Below are 19,879 nucleotides of genomic sequence, written 5' to 3'. Positions count from 1 at the left end.
CTGCCTCTGCCAGGCTGTCAGCCATCTTTATATTTGTGGGTGGTGGGGATTAGAAATTACATTACAACTGGAATTGCTTGACGGTACTTTCTAAGAGGGAACTCTCTCACCTGACCTCACAGGCCCCTAAGGATAGCAACGGCAGCAAAACCACCAGAGAACCACTGAGCAACTTTAACATGTTCCTCTATTAGCTACTCCAGCACATACATTGGTATTGAATTGTATCATGGAGCAGCATTTAGATTGAAAGGTGGGGTGTAAGGCCTTAAGGTAATTGCATCAATAAACATTGAGCCAGAATGGCTGCATGATGCATATGTTAGCAGCTCATTAAAGTTCATGGTCCAAGTCATGAGCTAAGGAGCTATTGTTACAGATAAGGTAGAAGCAACCTTTGTATTTGTTGCTAGCAATGCTTTTCTGCCGGCTCCCAGAAGCCCCACCCACGCACCCACCCACTTGTGTTTGAGTTTCCAGGCTTGGAGATCTCACTCTTGACATGCTCAGGAGCCTCACAGCTTCATAAGCTCTCCGTTTGTGGCACATAGGGACAGGTCACTTAGATGACAGTGGGCCAGTTGCCCCTAGATTTGGCTACTAATGAGCATATTGGAAAGGGAATCAGATGCATGCCCTTTCTATGTTGGGATAGCCTAAGCAGACCCCAGAAGTTAACTAAAACAGGTTAACTTCCAGCCAAGGCCACTCTGCACTCTGCATCCCTCCACTCCGTTCACAAAGGATAGCAGCAAGCTAATGCACCAATTAACTCAGCAGAAAGAATGCAGATAAGGCTCACGAAAGTAACTCTTCCCCCTCACAAAAGAGGTTCAGTGATAAGTCAGCAAGATGCACCCATTAAAAGTACTGAATAGATTGTTGGACCCCCACCCCACCCCCTCCATGCAGATTTCCCCTTCTCACATCTATGCATTCTGTTGTCATGACAATCAGCCTTGGTGAGCCTCGGCAATTCCCACATTGTTACACTCGGGAAGAGCAATCAGCAACAATGGAATTCCTGCAGGTTCCACCCAATATACCTATTCAGCAAAGAAGGGCAACAGGAATGTGGCCCCAGGATATGTTCTTGGGTATATCAAGCCCCAATTTCATAATCCAGTGTACTCTTTGCATACCATCTACCTTGGAGTTACCAGCTGCTTGAGAGATTTATTGTTCACAGGACATCATGCCAGGCTGTGTCCAGTTCTTTGCGCCACTCTCCAGATTGGCTTTCTTGCCTAGCCTGATCTGCCCAGTCTTCCTCACTAATATAGGAAGCTGGTTCCGTGGAGGAAGCAGCCTCTTGGATTTACCTCTATCAACTAACCCTTCTGGCCTTCTTGTCCCCTGCCTCTGACCGAGCTGTCCCTAAGGAACAAGGTCCTTCAGTTGTTCCAGGAGCCCCGAGGTTTCTTCACCCAGATCAGGTGATATGAACGTTTGCCCCTAGCTGGGCCCATCCTATCCCTATTGCTTCTTCTTAAATCCAGCCACCTCCTTCTCTAAAGCCTCTTGCCCACTTAGGAATTACAATTAGGACTTTAAGTTAAAATGCCTCTTTGCAGTTGAACATATCTTTAATAGGATTGCTTTAAACACACATTTATCACCGCTGTACCCCTCCCTCCAATTTTTTTATTTTTGAAACTTAAACCTTGCCTCAGTCCAGTTATTTCCTGGGTCCACAACTTTGTGTACATTTAATCTGATGTGGAACTGTTCCTTTCTGAGCTAATTTCCCCACTGAAACCTGAATGCTAATTTAGGGGTGTTCACCGATCACACTCGGGAAGTTCCATTAACAGATTTGAGACAAAAGCCTTAATTAGATGTTATGTTGTATGTGCATAGTGGTGCATACATATGTACATATTCATGTGTGAATCACTGTATATGCATTCATTTTAAAAGTAAACCTGGGTACAGGCCCCCTCAGATTCGGAATATAAATAAGTGTACAGTTATACATGGATTGAACATAGTATGAATAACTGTACAAACATACATATCTCTATGTGCATACACCATACCTGTCAACTGTCCCAAATTACCCAGGAAAGCCACGAATTCCCACTACATTTCCCAGCTCACGACCACACATTGCAGAATCATGATTTCCCAGTGCTTCTCCCTCCCCCCATCTCCAGCCTGCCTTCCAGCCTCTGAAGCAGACTTCAGGATGCTAGAGACCTTGGATATCATAGGAAGTTTCACAAGATCTTCATCCTGAGAGGAGGAAGGAGGAGGCTCTCCCAGCATAAACAGCCCATCAAGTCTCCTCCCTCAAAACTCCAAGGGTGGGGGAGTGGGTGGCCAGATATAGAAACATCTGGTCACAAGGCACTATGTTTCAGAGTGTGCAAATTTGCAGAGATAAGAGTCTGATTCTGAGAAAGCTGACTGACTGGTTTTCAGAACATTTCTTCAGTTTATATAATCCCCACGAAAGGGTCTGATTTCCTTTGCGAGAGTGCTGACTTTGCTTTTCAGAGCAATTTCTCCAGTTATATTCCCTGCAGAATAGGGTCTGATTTCATTTGAGAGAGCACAACTTTTGCTTTGCAGAGCTTTTTCTTCGGTTTATATTATAATCCCTACAGATAAGGGTCAGATTTCAGAGCACAAACTTTGTTTTTCTGAGCAATTTCTCCCATTCATATTTTTGATATAATCCCGATAGAATAGGGTCTGATTTCATTTGAGAGACCACAGACTTTGCTTTTCAGAACTATTTCTCCATGTTTATATTAGAATCCCTACAGAATAGGGTCTGGTTTCAGAGTGCAGACATTGCTTTTCAGAGCTATTTCTCCAGTTTACATTAAGAACCCTACAGAATACGGTCAGATTTCATTTGAGAAAACACTGCCTTTCCCCATATCCCTGCAACAGAGGCAGTATTTTATTATGGAACTTTATCCTCATTGCTTGGAAGGCCACATTTTAAGTTTATATTGAAGACACTCCAAACACCAGTATGCCTAAGGACAAATCAAAGCAAAAATATCAGGAAACCACATTCAGTTCATCATATTCTTCAGATGGCAGGGGATTCATAAAGCCATCTAGGAAAGGAAAGACCTATGCTTTCTGATCAACATGTGCTGCAACTTCTCAGTATCCAGTTTTGTGCGTGCCCCTACAAAGATAAGGGGGTAATTGATGGGGGGAAATTTGCGAACCCCCTGGTACTGAACCAAGGTGGGGGAAGGGGTTCAAGGGGTTGCCAGATCAAACTGGACTGGTCCGGTTCGGGTCCAGTTCAGACTCAAACTGAACGAGCCCAACCGGTTCCATGCACACCCGTAGTTCAGGGCAGCAGGGCAGTTGCGGGGTAAGTGCAGGGTGATGGCAGGAGGGCCCCCCATCCATTCGGAGGCCCCTGGGCCTTGGAGGCCACGGCCCTGGACCCCAAGGTCTGGGGATAAGAACGCTTCATGTGCTATAAATGGAAAACTCATGATGCTATGAGGCTCCTGAGCATTTACAGGGTGAGATCTCCAATCCTAGAGGCTCAAACACAACCAGGGCTCCAGGGAGCCAGCAGAAGAACTTTGCTGGCAACAGAAGGGAGCACAGAGATCAGGAGAGCACCTGGTATACTCAGATGGTTTCTGTCAGGACCCAAGGTTGGGACTGGGAGATTATTGTTTAAACAAACAATATGTTTGTGAACCTTTGATTTGTTTTAAAACCTTTTGTTTGTTTATTATGCTGCCACCACCAAATTAAATCCTAATTTGGGTTTTTAACACTAACTTTGGTTGCCTGAGTGGTAACATGGGGAGAAGTCAGTAGACACAGTTGAAACAGTTCCAAACCAAAGAAAAAAAACTTTATTCTTCTACAATAGCTTCAGTCGTTTCTTATTCACTGCAATGTAGGGTCAAACGCGTAATGGTTTCTGAGACAAAGTAAAAACCTTAGAACTGATTAGATTGTACACCACCTATTATATATTAAACTTGTATTCAAATTCAGGTACTTATATAAAACTGTGTTAGTACATAAACAAAGGCTTTTTCCCCCCAAGTCATTGGGGAGACTGTTTAGAAATAACAGACTTCTTTAGACTTTCAGCACCTTTACTGGGATACAACCTCCCTGGTTGTATATCCTTTGTTTGCTTGCTTGCTTGCTTCTTATGTTTTTATACCGCCCCATACAAAAAAAAGTCTGATGATAAGAGATCTCTGGATTGAATTTCTTCTTTTTTTCCAAATGAAGCAGGAAAATGTTTAATTCTTGGCCACTTTAGCCAATCTGAGCTATTATGTAACCTGAAGTTACTGCATGAACTATTTTTAAGTACATGAACTAAACAAAAGTGTAGATCACAAATGACAATAAGAGCTGATCTTCTTGCTTTAGCATGTTAAATTGAAAGACCCCTCTTAAACATGAAGCCACAGAAGTTACAGCCACAATGTGATAGGTGATAGCTGTCAAGTGACAGACATTTCACCTCCAACCTTGTTAACTGCTTCCCACTATGCGATCAACAGACATTGATCTCCCATGATATATGATAGTAGGAGATTCATGGTTAGCTACCAAATGATGAACAATGTAATTTGGTAAACGGCCTATAGAGTGAATGAGGGAAGAACTGCTCTCATATTTCAGCATTCATCTTAAGAAAAATAAAAAAGATCATAAGTTGAAAGTCTCAAAATTTTGAATCAAATCTTGTGAAAGCCTGCCCAACCGTATAAAGGTTCTCCAATATTATTTTTCAGCCTGCCTGCTTGAGAGCACAAAGTAATTTTTTGTTCTAACCATATCATTATTGTTTTTGGCATAGTGTGTTATTAAATTTGAAATTGCACTACCCACAGAATTCAAACAAGTCTAATGAAGCTGCAGGCTTCAAAAAGGCACCTTTCTAATTAAAAGTCTCTCTGAATCCATGAAAATATTATGAGGGGAAAACACAGTTAAAAGTTTAAATATTTGCATTAGGTGGGGAAAGATGAGCAAGATTTATACTTCCTGCCATTTTAAACTGTTTCTTCAGCTGTGTCCTCAGCTACAGTTAATGTCATGGGTTTTTAAGAAGTGGAAGATTAATTTTTAACCGGCAAATTCAACAAAAGGAGCATCAGTCTTCTCAGGTTTTTGAGGGGCTTCTGTTTGATCGTGAAAGACAATGATAGAGCATGTGCTAACAAGAAGGAATCATATAAGTCTAAAACACTAATGGCTATAATCTGGCCATCATTTATATTGTTATACCAGCATCACAATTTTAAACAGAGTTACTTTGAAAAAAGAGGCCTGGGAATGAACCTTTTAATGTGAACCAGGGCACACATGAACAGGCCTTGCTCTGCAATGTGATCCTGTTGTTCAAGCACAAAAGTGGTTGAGATCAGAAGAAAATGCTATAGTGCAAATGCAGTATCATGAGCTCTAGTCTTGCATACACCAGTGTGCACTACCCGTGCAGCAAAATCCCCATGTCAGAGCAGTAACTTTAGGAATATGCCAGCTGCATTAGTGTGGCCACACTGATATAACTGTATGGGCCAGAAGGGGGAGGAGAGGGTTGTGAAAGGATGGGGGACTAGGAATTCTAAGCACAATCCTACCCATATCAACATGACAAAAGAGAGCCCTCATATTACTGCAACCACAAATCGCCACTGAAATACGGACTGAGTTCTCTGCTACAGAAGGAAGTTTGTTGGGAAGGAGAAACCTGAAACACTAGTGCAGCCACTGTCACTACCACTAGTGCACAAGCAAGTGCTAGCTATGCAGATAAGCTTGCCTGGAGGTAGAATCCCTGCTCCTAGTGACTAGTAAGGATCTCCTGGGGAAGGCATTTTATTTGCTAAGTGGATCTAATAACCTTCTCTTGTCCATATCGACACCTATCAGAAGTGGATGGCGCAGGAGACACAGTAGAAGTGAGGCAGGCAGTCTAGGACCACCTCAAAGGGCAGCCGGTACAATGGGCAAGGTGGAACACAATCGGAATTCATTTTCCAGTCTGGCATTGTTCAAATGAGCAAATCTAGAAATAATCTCCAAAAGGGAAACTACTTTCAATTCATCCCCAAGAATAAATTGTCATTTTTCTGACATGTTAGTTTTGTATATAACCTCTCTATCCTCTCAGCAATAGAACAGCGCTTTTCTATGCTTGGGTATCTGGTATCTGCTGTTTTTAATGTTTTTCTATCCTTGGGTATCTGGTGTTTTTATGTTTTAAATTATCTGAATCAAATATCACTTGAGACATTGCATTATGAAGGTGCTTGGGAGCAACTTTTTAATTACAGATGCTGAAAGATGAAGATATTTATAGCGCCACAGACAATGAAGCCACTAAAGAGCATGAAATGTGATGTTTATGAAAAGGCACAAAATGAGATGGAGGAACGCAGCATCATGCACAGGGTCAGCTACTTCTATAGGATCTTTAATTCTGGCAGATGTTTACCCTGTGGTGGAAAGAAAGCCACATTCATTGCCCTGCCGAGTTATCAATTACAGTTTTTGTTTAATGAAACAAAATAAGATTGCATGGGGGGGGGACATTATGCAGCACAACACACCAGTCAAGCCGAAATATTTGATTTTAATTAAAAAAATTTAAGATGCAATCCTAAGCAGCTGCTGAAAACTGATATAGTATAGTGGTTCTGGAAGTCTTTAGCTCATAGGAAACTGCCATATACTGAGTCAGAACATAGGTCCATCTAGCTCAGTATTGTCTACACAGACTGGCAGCAGCTTCTCCAAGGTTGCAGACAGGAATCTCTCTCAGCCCAATCTTAGAGATGCCAGAGAGAGATGCTCTTCCCAGAGCAGCTCCATCCCCTAAGGGGAATATATTACAGTGCTCACATGTAGTCTCCCATTCATATGCAACCAGGGTGGACCCTGCTTAACTAAGGGGACAAGTCAGGCTTGCTACCACAAGTCCAGCTCTCTCTTCAATATCACATCAATATCTCACTTCATCTAAGGTGACCTTAGACAAACTACAATCTCTCAGTCTCAATCTGTAACATGGAGATGAGGGTTACTGTGATAAGGATTACTACTCAAAAAAGTACAGTAGGAACTGTTGCTTAGTGGAAGTGCAGCTGATGTGAATGCAGATGGTCCCAGATGCTATGCATACAGAAAGCATCTCCAGATAAAGCTGGGAATATCCATGTCTGGAACCCTAGAGAGCCAATGCGAGTCAGTGTAGACAGTACTGAACTAGATGGGCCAACAGCCTCACTCTGTATAAGACAGCTTCTTATGCACCTTATTCTAACTCAGGCCTGCTCAACTTTGGCCCCCCATCTGGTTTTGGACTACAACTCCCATAATCCCTAGCCATAGCGGCCAATAGTCAGGGATTATGGTAGTTGTAGGCCAACATCTGCAGGAGGGCCAAAGTTGAGCAGGCCTGCAAAATGGTCAGTATTACTAAGTTTTCTTACTTTGAGCAAATGGGATGGATCAAAATATGCCACACTCAGTAGGCATCTTTAGTTCATGAAAGGGCTGTTTTACACCTTGTGATCAGGGGCGCAGCTATAATTGAGCGAAAGGGTTCAAAGAACACGGGCCCCCAGCTCCTGAGGGCCCTCCAGATCCATCTCTCCCTATTTTCTTCATTATCTCCCTCACTCTGGGGGGCTGCCAGAGAGAGGGATGAACACGGGCCCCCTCTCCCATAGCTACGCCCCTGCTTGTGATAGAGTATCAAAATGAAAACCAACAACATTCCTTCATGTGAGCAAGAGCTTGCACAAGCGTTTGTGAAAATTCTTGCAGAAGCATAAGAATCTACCTATTAGTACTGTGTGAACTCTTGTGCAACCCCTCACACAAGGATTTGCAAAACACCACTAGTGGCTATTCCCCTTCTGCTCTCAGTTCTTTGGAACCAACCCAATGTTATGATATTTGCTCTATAATAGATTGGAACTCATCTTAACATAATTTTAATGAAGCATCAATATGTGCAGTTCTTACTAAGTCACTAATACTAGACTCAAAAGTTTCTAGAACCAAAAGCAAAAAATTTCCACGGATTCCTAGATACTGCCAGTTAAATTGAATATATGATCATGGATCAGATGCAATATAGATTAAAAAATGAGATGCAAAGTGATAACAAAAATAATAAATCTGGCACTCTGAGCTAAGAAATCTCCTTTAACATCTGCAGTGAAAACAGTAGCTGGCATCATGGCTGCTGGAACAGCACCCTGTGCTTGTGAAAGGCTGCAGAACTCTCTGCTTCTCTGCTAACACCATAAAGAGGCACTTTCAGAAGTGGTGTCTCCCTTTCAAAAGCAGAGCTGTCATTGTAAGAAGTAGGGGTGTGCATGGAACCGGCTGGTCTGGTTCGGTTCGAGTCTGGACTGGATCTGAACCAGACTGGGCCAGTTCAGTCCGGCACCCCCTGCCGCACCCGCCCCCAGTTCGGTTCAGTCCAGGGGGGGTCATGGACTTTTTTCACACTTAAAAAAAATTATTTTTTCTACTTACTCCCTCCGGGAGAGTTGTTGGAGGCGGCCGGGGGAAGGGGGGGCGGTCTGTGGTGGTTCCCCTTCCCCCCACCAGCTTCCCTTGATACCCATACCGGCCAACCAACTGGCTCTTTGGCCTGTTCGGGCCTCCCCCCTCCGCCGCAGTGGCCATTTTGGAGGCTGCCGCATCTGCACAATTGGCCTCTGTGTGGCCTGTTTGCACATCCCTAGTAAGAAGCAGAGCTGTAACTGCTCACTCCCTTACCGGGAGCAGGGTCACAGCACGCACAGCTAGAGGCACCCAGCGGTAGCCCCCCAGGCTCTCCTCTACCTGCTGTATGTGGGATGCCCTTTTTCTCCCCACTATATGCATATGGTGGCAACAGCAGCCTCCCTGAAGGAGCAGCCAAGGGTAGGCTGTTATGCTCCTGCCGCTCAGCTGACTGTCATGCATATGCAGCGGCCATTTGAGTGGTAATCATAATAGCCGAGAGCCATGCCTACCACTCAGCTGACCATTGTGCATGTGTGGTGGCCTGCTGAGCATCAGAGGCAGGGCAGCCTACCCCAGGCTGCTTCTTCAAGGAGGTGGTGGCTGCGGCTGCCGCCACTGCCACACACATGCACTTTTTGTAGTGAGCAGAGGAGGCGTGCCATGAGGGGCACTGTGGGGGCAATGCCTCTTTGGGTGAGCAGGGGGCCCAAACATGTGCCGCCTATGCTCTCCCTATGCCACTGCTCCGTTATATTTTGCAGGGGGAAGAGCAACTGTCCCTATTCTGCCCAGTATAGCATCTCTCCAATGGCTGTGGTCCAATGTCTTCTCTGTTCCCACCCATACTATATCATGGTCACTGGGATACTTAAAGAGACCAAGAAATGATGCATTTGGCACTGTTCCTCATTGCTGCTGGTGATAAGGTCTGGGTACTGAAGCCAACACTGATTGGAGCCTGTACTGATTGTTTTTGGGATTTGCTACAGTCATTGGCGACATTCGCACATAATGTGAAAACAGAGGTTGATGAGCCCGCAGTTGATATTTATAGCTGTGAATTGCATTGCAGACATTCGTCCAACCATGGTTCGGAAACCTTCAGTTTCAGGGCTGGGTTCCCCCTCCCTCCTCTTCAGCTGCCTCCTCTTCCAGTGAGGATTCGCCTTTACAAGCAGTGGGGATTCCTATCTCTAAAGGGGTTCAAAGGGCAGATGGGGGCAAGCAAGAGAGTACCTTACCAGTGGTGGCACAGCAGTGGCAGCAGCAGCTCTTCAGTGGTGGCAGCAGCAGCCCCTCTAGGCCCTGCCATGACTCCCCACTCCCCAGCAGTATGGGCAGGCAACAGCCCAGTTCCAGCCTCTGTGCACATGCAAAGGCCATTTGTGTGACCTCTGTGCATGTGTGGAGCCAACATGCTGTGGTGGGGAGCCCCGATGGGGCCTAGAGGGGCTGCTGCTGCCACCACCAAGGAGCCACCACCACCTTGCCACCACCACCATACCACTGCCTGAGACTGGGTCAAACCAGACTCAGTTTGATTCAAATTCAGACCAGCCCCTATTTGGCGGGGCTGGACCGGTTCAAGCTTGAATCAATTCTGCATACCCCTATAGGAGTTTTACCCTAAATCAAAAATAAAACACTGTGGACTTGGTTTGTTTGTTTGTTGTTAAATTTTTATACCACCTTTCATTAAAATAATCTCAAAGTGGTTTACAAAACTTTTAAAGCATATACAACCATAAAAACTACACAATAAGAATTAAAATGAAATATAAAAATACAAATCTAATTAAAAGTTTTTTAAAAATGTACAGTATAACCATAAGATAAAAAGCAGCAGCAAACAAAACACTCATTTAAAAGCCTGGGTAAAAAGCCAAGATTTTACTTGCTTTCTAAAAACTGTGATGGAAACTGGGGAGCAGAAATCCATCAGGAGAGCATTCCAAAGTCGGGGGGAGGACCGAGAAGGCTCTGTCCCACATGCACAGCAGCTGAGCCTCACCCATTGGCACATGGAGCAGGGTCCCCTCTGATGACCTCATCGAGCAGGCATAAACCCTTGGGAGCAGGTGGTCCCTCAGGTATCTAGGGCCCAAACCATTTAGGGCTGTAAAGATCAAAACCAGCACCTTTAATTGGACCCGGAAACAGATTTGCAGCCAATGTAGCTCTTTCAAAAAGGGGATTATATGGTCCCAGCAGGAAACTCTGGATAACATCCTAGTGGCTGCATTTTGCACTAGCTGCACTTTCCGAATATTCTTCAAGGGCAGCCCATGTAGAGCGTGTAACAGTAATCTAGACGTGACATGACTAAGGCATGGGTAACAATGGCCAGATCTACCTTCTCGAGAAAGGGACACAGTTGGTTCACTAGCTGAAGCCATGAAAAGGCACCCCTGGCCACTGTCTCCACTTGAGTTTCCAAAAGAGGCGCTGGGTCCAGCAGTACACCCAAGCTGCACACTTGCTCTTTCAAGGAGGGTGCAACTCCCTTTTAGAACCAGTAGAATCTCCTCATCCCAACTGCCTCTCCTACTGACCAACAGTACCTCTGTCTTGCCCGGATTCAATCTCAATTTGTTAGCCTACATCCAACCCATCACTGCCTCCCGCCCTCAATTCAGGATGTCCACTGTCTACCTATTATCAGGTGACAAGGAGAGGTAGAGCTGAGTGTCATCTGCATATTGCTGACAACTCAGTCCAAGTCCCCAGATGACCTCTCCCAGTGGTTTCATGTAGATGTTAATCAGCATGGAGGACAAGACCAAACCCTGCGGGACCCCACGGGCCAATGGCCATGGAGTCAAGGAGTAGTCTCCCAGCACCATCTTCTGGATCCTTCCCCCAAGAAAGGGCCAAAGCCACTCCAAAGCAGTGCCTCCAATCCCTATACTTGAGAGGTGGTCTGGGATACTATGGTTGATGATATCCAATGCCGCTGAGAGGTCCAGCAGAACAAACAGGGATACACTCCCCCGTCAAGCTCCTGGCACAGGTCATCCACTAGAGCAACCAAGGCCATTTCAGTCTCATATCCAGGATGGAAGCCAGATTAAAAAGGGTCTAGATAATCTGTATCAGATAATCCTTTGCAGCTCAGTCCAAGTCCTCGGATGCCCTCTTCCAGTGGTTTCATGTAGATGTTAAACCACATGGTCTATCACCTTGCCAAAGAGCGGAAGGTTAGAAACCAATCTATAGTTGTCTAGGTTGGAGGAATCAAGGGAGGCCTTTTTAAATAATGGTTTTTATCATCGGCTCCTTGATAGAATGTCTTAGTTTGCTAGAAGCAAATAAAGTAAACACTCCAATGGAAGTGGGTTTTCTGAAACAAAAAGAATGCTGTGAACCATTGGAAAATAATAACTAAAATACAGAATGGGAATTTGAAAGTTACTATATATATCAAATGTTCCATGACTAGATATTGCAGCATCAGTCGGGATATTCTTCAGAAGAGTGATATTGTGCATGATAGTGTTGGGATATTGTGCAGAAGAGAGACTGGACTGCAGTTAAAAGGACAGGACAGTATCGAAAAGGCATGGCAGATTTAGAGAAACAGATACAGATTTAGAGAAACAGGTAGCTGAGTAAGCAACAGTCCATTGTAGCTCTCTCTTCAACTGAGGCAAAATATGTATCAGCATCACAGGCTTGTCAAGAAGTTGTATGGTTGCATAGACTCCTACTGGACTTTGAGATAAGTAAACCAACACCAATTACCATGTTTGAGGATAACCAGGGCTGCATTCTCCTCTCACAGAGTGACAAAACTATGCAAAGGAACAAACATATTGACACCAAGTACCACTTTGTGAGAGACAAAAATTTGATCCAGCTAAAGTACTATGCCTCAAAGGAAATGGTGGCAGTCATTCTTACAAAGCCTCTAGCCAAATAACACTTTCAGAATATGTGAGAGGCACTGGGACTCAGGATTTTAAAAACAAGACAATAAGAAGAAGAATGTTGGGATTTGCTATAGACATTGATGCTATTCGTACAATCGGGTGGGCAAGCAGGTGTGAGGAGAGACAGGGTCCAATTTACCTTTCCCCAGACTACCAACACATGCTGCATGGCTTGCACTCCCAATCATCTGTGCTTACCCAAGCAGTGCAGTACTCTGAAGGCCAGGATGATGCATCCCAGCCTCTGGATATCCCACAATGCATCAGGCAATGAGCATGAGATGGGCATTCCAGGCAAGCAGATGAGCACACACATGATCCTGGTGCCGAGATTAAGGGCACATTTGATCCCTTAATCTCGGCTAAAAGCTGGGCTTCAAAGTGGGGTTAGGCAGCAGACAGTGCCAGGATCTGTGCAGATCTTGGCACTGCACACGGGCAGCCTAACCCAACTTGGGCTACTCTAGACTGGGTTAGGGTGTTTGTGAGAACAGCCTTACTGTGTCAATTCTTTGCACAGGGCATGCTTCTCTATTTGAATGTACAGTATCTATGTACTGGCTTGTTTGTCTGCTTCTCACTTGTTGCCTTGAATTAAAACTGAGAGGTTCTCCCTCTCTTTACATGGCCGGGGTCATGTAGAGGCCAATTGTGCAGGTGTGGCAGCCTCCAAAATGGCCATCGCCCTGGAGGGGGAAGGCCAGAATGGGCTGGTAGAGGCATGAAGGGAGGCTGGCGGGAGGGGGAACCTCCACGAACACACACACACACACACACACACAGCCTCCAACAACTCCCCCGAAGGGGGTAAATTTTTTTCTCTTTTAAATTAATATTTTTTAAAAAATGTCCTCAAGCCCTCCGAACAGTTGGGGGAGGGTGTTCGGTCCGGGGTCAGATTGAACAAGAGATGGTTCGGTTCAACCCCAAACAGTTGAACCAAAAGGTTCGACGTCAAACACATTTGATGTCGAACCTGTTTGCATATCCCTAGCTTTCTCTACTCTAATTCCCTTTTGTTAGACTGATAGTCTGAAGTTTCACTCTCACCTGGAGAGAGACTTCCTTCTTCTCCCTTCCCCACTTCCTGTATGTAGCTAGCAGCAAGGCATGTAGGTCTTATCTATCTCCCTGATGGATTTCCCAACTACTACTTTATAACTAACTACTTATAAATAACTACTTTATTTAGAACTTTAATTCCATGTTTCCAGTCATTATTAATTAGCAGTGCTCAACTTACCTGTGTACTTCCACTGCAGCTGGGGTAGATAAAGAAATCTCCCCTCCAAGCTCTCTAACACCACTGAGCTATGGATCTGCCCCCTGCTGGTCTGAGGTATGGACCTGCCTGCTGTTTATGAGAGCCTGAAGTGCATGATGCAAATCTGCTAAGCCAGAAAGATGTGGCACATGTTATGTTGGCATGCTGTCAAAAGTTGCATCATTATAGCAAATTCTTCATTCCCCTGCTATAACATCCAGAATTGTTTACCATCTGTTTTCCCACTATCAGCTTTATGATACTCTGTAGGGTATCATACATATCTGTAGGGGTGTGAACACACCATGGTACAAGCCCTGGTTCAGCACCAGAACAGTTCAGACAAGATCAGAACTGGTTCAGCACCATGGGGAGGGGAGCAGAGAGTGGGAGCCTTAGGAAAGAGGACAGCAGGGCTGATTTTTAAGTGATTTTTGAAGTTTATGTGTCTTTAAGGTTAGCAATGAGAGTGGATTCATGGTTTGTCATTGAAAATCGTATATGGTACCAAAGAATCTATACTGAGAACACTTCAGAAACAACAAGACCAAGTGCCCCATGGGTTAGCAACCTATGGGGGTGGTTAGCACCCTCTGTTCACTACACCACCACTCACTCTGGGCCACCCCAGCAGCCAACAAGTGGCTTTAAGGTTTTTCTCCACAGGGAAGAATGGAGGTTTCAGCAGCCCCATGACTGCACTTGGGGGGTGCTGGGGTGGCCCAGAGCAAGGGTGCCAACCACTCCTATGGGTTTCTAACCCATGGGGTACTGGGTTTTGTTGTTTCTGAAGTGTACTGAGTGTAGATTCTTTGGTAGCATATAAGGTTTTCAATGACAAACCATGAATCCACTCTCATTGCTAACCTTAAAGACAAATAAACTTCAAAAATCACTCAAAAATCAGCCCTTTGCCCAATTCCTTTCAAATAATTCTGATAGCTACCTGGCCCCCCTTGGGCATTTCCACCCACCACACTCTGCTCTAGGCCACCCCTTTCCCCCGATGTGAAGTTATACATTTGCTGACACCTCCATGCTTCTTTATGGAGAAAAACCTTAAAGTCGCGTAAACTTCAAAAATCACTTAAAAATCAGCCTTTTGCCCAATTCCTTTCAAATTATTCTGATAGTTTCCTTGCCCCCCCTTGGGAACTACCACCCACCACACTCCACTCTAGGATACCTCTTTCCCCCCCCCCGACGTGAAGCTACACATGAAGCTATACATTTGCTGCAATCCTCATTATTCCTATGAGGAATTCCAGAATAATTTTAAAATTCACCAATAATCAGAGGAGTGTCCTATTGCCTTGGAGCTTTGTGGGTGGTATAAACCCCTGAGTGTCTACCACCCACCCCACTTTTGTGCCCCTTGGTGCTCCACAATAGGGGATATGGGCTGGTTTGGGTCCCATTATACCCTATGAGAAAAATAATTGAAAATATTTCAAATATTCATTAAAAAATCATAGGGGTGTCCGATTGCTTCGAGGTTTGTGTGGTTGTTGGCACCCATGGGTGCTCCACAATAGGGAATAATTGGCTGGTTCGAGTTCCATTTAACCATATGAGAAAAAATATAAATTTCAAAAATTCATTAAAAATCGTTTGAGTGTCCAATTGCTTTGGGGTTTGGGTGGCAGGTACCCCTGGGTACCCCTCGGTGCCAGCTACCATCCTACCAATTTATGGAGGTCCAAACTATTCCTAACCAGTTCAAACCGGTTTGAATTTGAAACAAACCAGGGGGAGATTCGAGCAAAACCAAAATCGAACCATCCCCTCCTGGTTCGAACCTGGTTCGAATTTGAACCAGACTGGGCAAACCAGTTTTGTGCACATCCCTACAACCTGTTATCTCACTTTTAGGCTGTATCTGACATGCAAGTCTACCAGTCCTTAAAGAACATTACTTGGCTGCTCCTTAAAACAACAACCAGGTTGTTTCAGGCTTGTTCAGGATACAAGTCCATTAAGGTTTTGATCTATGCAGTGCATGCCACATCATGAACACATTCTGATCCAAACTGAGTTCAGCCTATTTGAAACTGCTGTAGTGAATGCACTCCTTAGGATCCCAGAACAGATTTGATTTAAACTTCTAAATTAAGTGAATTCTCCTGTGCCAATTAAACACTGGTTTTAAAAATAAAACAGGAAAACAGAATGTCAAGGAACTACGGCATTCATATTGCAATGGGTTTTCATATCACAGCAAATTAATCACTCTTTTAATCATGGATTAGTTTAAATATGTCACTGAATCTTCTGGGTTTTAGTGTCAGTAGGTAACCAACTGCTGCAGTTTGCTGGAATTTAATACATTGACATCAACTGTAAGCTTTTCTAATTGCACAAATAATGTAAGTAGAAAATCCCTGGATTATACTTCTTTATGAAAGAAAGCAATCTGTTGTAATAATTCATGCTCTTTACTAAATCTGAATCAAATTATGTGAATGTTGGTTAGGCAAAAGAAATGCATATTTAATTTTACAATTACTGTTCTTTTTATTTTTTTTCATTTCAAAATGATCTGTTCATCTAGTAATATATTTTTAAAAGAACCACATGCAAATTAGGTCAGTTGTCAGTTCAGAAATGAGAGAAATCAGTATTCTCTGGGGGTACTTTTTCCTTGATAAAAAGCTGGAGGGAGGAATTTCCTAAGACACTGAATAAATATTGATCAACTATTTATTCAATTATTATATTCAGTCAAGGCAATGGTTGAATAAAGAATTGATCAATATTTGGACATTTCCCCTCTTTCTATCTTGACCTTTTGGTGCTGCATCATTTCCCTCCCCCCTCTTTTGTTTGCTGGGCATTCTTTCCTTCTCATTCGTTATAAGTTAGGTGAAACTTGAGTTGCCCACAGAAAACAGTTCAGAGAAATCACTACAGAGGAATCACAGGCAAGGGGATCCTATGGCAAGCATATGCCAGATGGTCATAACACAAGGGCCAACAGCAGTGTAATGTATTTGTGATCCTATAACCAACCAGCATCAAGAATCAAGAGCACAATACCTATAGAACAGCAACACCAATGGATAGCATCCCTGCTAGCCCATTGCCATCCACCAATCAAGTTGCATGGACAGCCCATTTGTATGTCAGTTCTTATGTGACTGAGTTCTCCTGCACTCCAGATGTTCTGCAGCTGTACAATATTAGGCCAGTGGTTCCCAACATGGGGGCCTCCAGATATTGCTAAACATTTATTTATTTATTTATTTATTTATTTATTTATTTATTTATTTATTTACCACCCCATCCAAAGGCTCTGGGCGGTGTTCAGCAAATTTAAAATGACATAAAAACACACACCATTTACGACACAGTGCTAAAAACAATATAAAAACAATTCAAAAACAATTTAAAGCCATTTAAAACTAATTAAAATACTTTTAAAAACAATTTAAAAACCTGGGAAGACCAGGCCAAACAAGTAAGTTTTTAGGGCTCTCTTAAAGGCCAACAGCGAGTCTAAACTGTGGATATTTGCGGGAGTGCATTCCATAGGCCAGAAGCAGCTACCGAAAAGGCCGGGTTCTGAGTCATCACAAGATGTACCGGTGATAACTGGAGACGGACCTCTCCAGATATCCTCAACAAGCAATGGGGATCATACCAAAGAAGGCGCTCTCTAAGGAAGAACGGACCCAACCCGTTCAGAGCTTTAAAGGTAATAACCAGCACTTGGTATTTCACCTGGAAACGTATCAGCAGCTAATGCAACTGTTTTAAAACAGGCATAATATGGGATCTCCGGGTTACCCCAGAGACCAGTCTGGCTGCTGCATTTTGAACTAACTGAAGTTTCCGAACTACATACAAAGGCAGCCCCACATAGAGCGCATTGCAGTAGTCAAGCCTGGAGGTTACCAGCTGATGCACCACTGTTTTGAGAGCGTTCTCGTCAAGGAATGGACGCAGCTGTCAAATCAACCAAAGTTGATAGAAAGCGCTCCTGGTCATAGACTCCATCTGAGATACCAGGTTGAGGCCTGGATCCAAGAACACTCCCAAGCTGCATACCTCTTCCTTCTGGGGGAGTGTAAACCCATCCTGCACAGTAAGATCTAACTCATCCCTCAAATTCCGATCCCCCACAATGAGTACCTCCATCTTGCTTGGATTCAGCTTCAATTTGTTATCCCTCATCCAGCCCATTACTCCGAGTAGGCAGGCATTTAGGAAGTGAATGTCATTTCCTGATGATGATGAGGAGGAGAAATAGATTTGGGTGTGATCAGCATACTGATAACACCCTGCACCAAATCTCCTGATGACCTCACCCAGTGGTTTCATGTAAATGTTAAAAAGCATTGGTGACAGGATGGAGCCCTGAGGGACTCCTTATAATAGCTCACGTTTTGAAGATGAACTGTCACCAAGCTCCACCATCTGGAATCTTCCTGAGAGATAGGAGCAGAACCACTGCGAAGCAGTGCCTCCTATTCCCAATTCCCCCAGGTGATCCAGAAGGATATGCTCGATGTTCCAGTTCATTAAATTCTATGATCACCTTTTGGAGGTCATGCCCTATTTCCTCCAATTGAGCAAGCTCCGCTTCCAATTTTTGTAATCCCTTGATAGGGGCGGACCAATTAAAATTCCATTGGGTTGGATGGGCAAGGTTCATCTCATACTCATAGGCAAGCTTTGGGGGCCAGTCCAGGGAGATTGTATGATTCCCCAGGCTCATCCTCCAGTGCTGGCTGCCCCTTCCCCCAGTCCGTCTAATACAGGCGGAAGAGTTAGCGAAAGAGGATGCACCCCCTCTACCAGTAAAGATTGCCATTCCAATCCAACAAATTCTCTCCCCAATATTTACCCACTGATTTTCTCTGATGGCATGTTTACAGGTTAGTGGGGGTGGTGCTCTTGGCCAAGTTTTCCACAGGTTCCCAACTCCCATCCAAATGCCATTTGGCTCATCCGCTTCTCCCACAACAAAATGACTTTCATTGTGGGGAGAAGGGAGGATGATTTCATATGCTGGACCCGGGACCTCCCAATTCCAGTCACATTTTTCTGAGATGCCCGGATGCAGCCTAACTGCTGGGGCCCACACTCCCTCAGATGCACCTTTTGCCTTGAAGCTGCACATGAGCTCGTGACAGACCCAGGAACTCACAATCCAGGACCGGCGCAGCTCCCCTCTATGCTGTGTCCTGTCACATTCAAGCCGAGTTCTCCTCCACTTGCACTCCAGTCACCTACCTTACTGCTTCAGACCCCACAACTCCTCTGTATACCAGGGGCCACTTTTAAAGCAGGTCGGAAGGGACGCTTAGGAGCGATTGTGTCCACTGCCCTTGTGAGTTCCCTATTCCGGGTTCCCACCAGGGCACCGACAGAATCACTGGCAGGACCAACATTAAAACTCTCTAAGGCTTTTTGGAATCCTACTAGGTCCAGGAGCTGTCTCCAGCGGTCCATCTTAATAGGTCCTCCACCCTGCAGGGCTGGGTTGTGGCTGTGAAACCAACCTTGACCAGGTAGTGGTCCGTCCATGACAATGGGGAAACCACAGGATTCCCCACCCATGGAACACCCCACCCCGATCCAAACAAAAGACCAAATTGAGTGAGAACTACAACTCCCATCATCCCCAGCTACTATAAACTGCATACAACAAATTGTATACATTTATGTATTGCATAAAATAAATTGTAGCTGAAGATGATGGGAATTGTAGTTAAGCAACGTATGAAGGCCCCCATGTTGGGAACCACTGTATTAGGACATACAATGGTCTTGCATGCTCTACAATATGGGTGATCAGTGGTCACTTTTTTCTATGAAAAGTGACAAGACTTCTGTGAAAACTTTCAGACTTTTTTTCAGGGAGAAATGTCCACTTATCAGGCACCTTTCCATTTAGATATTTTTTTATGTTACAATTATACCATCATACAGCTAGAAAGGCTTTCCTTCCAAGGGCCCTTGAACTGAAGAATGGTTCTGTACACTTATGGATGTGACAAGATTCTGTGATTGTGCTCATTAATGTATTGGAGAAAAGCAAAAAGGAACAGCTCTTTTCTTGAGGTCTTGTTTTTTAAAAGTTTACAAAACTTGTACAGAATATTTATGTCAAGTTTCTGTTATAACTGTATCCCATACCATCTGGTGTGTGGGTTTACCAGCACAACATAATTTACCATGTGTTGTGAAAATGTTC

At 44.3% G+C, this 19,879-nt stretch overlaps 1 protein-coding gene across 10 annotated transcripts in view; it reads left to right on the top strand.

Annotated features, from left to right (window-relative positions):
* The window catches only part of AMIGO2 (adhesion molecule with Ig like domain 2), a 101,283-nt gene that overhangs the window by 30,200 nt on the left and 51,204 nt on the right, over nucleotides 1–19,879 (top strand). For 6 of the 10 annotated variants that reach the window (XM_053256405.1, XM_053256410.1, XM_053256407.1 and 3 more), the window contains one exon: nucleotides 6,297–6,414. The exons of 3 other annotated variants lie outside the window; for them this stretch is intronic. The gene's annotated coding sequence lies outside the window, so the exon portion shown is untranslated. Of the gene's footprint in view, nucleotides 1–6,296; nucleotides 6,615–19,879 lie in introns of those variants that run through there. One more of the 10 variants, XR_008308656.1, reaches the window with a different exon arrangement.

This window comes from Hemicordylus capensis, chromosome 5 (assembly GCF_027244095.1).
Source record: "Hemicordylus capensis ecotype Gifberg chromosome 5, rHemCap1.1.pri, whole genome shotgun sequence".
NCBI lineage: Eukaryota > Metazoa > Chordata > Lepidosauria > Squamata > Cordylidae > Hemicordylus > Hemicordylus capensis.
This window is presented reverse-complemented; position numbering and strand designations above follow the sequence as displayed.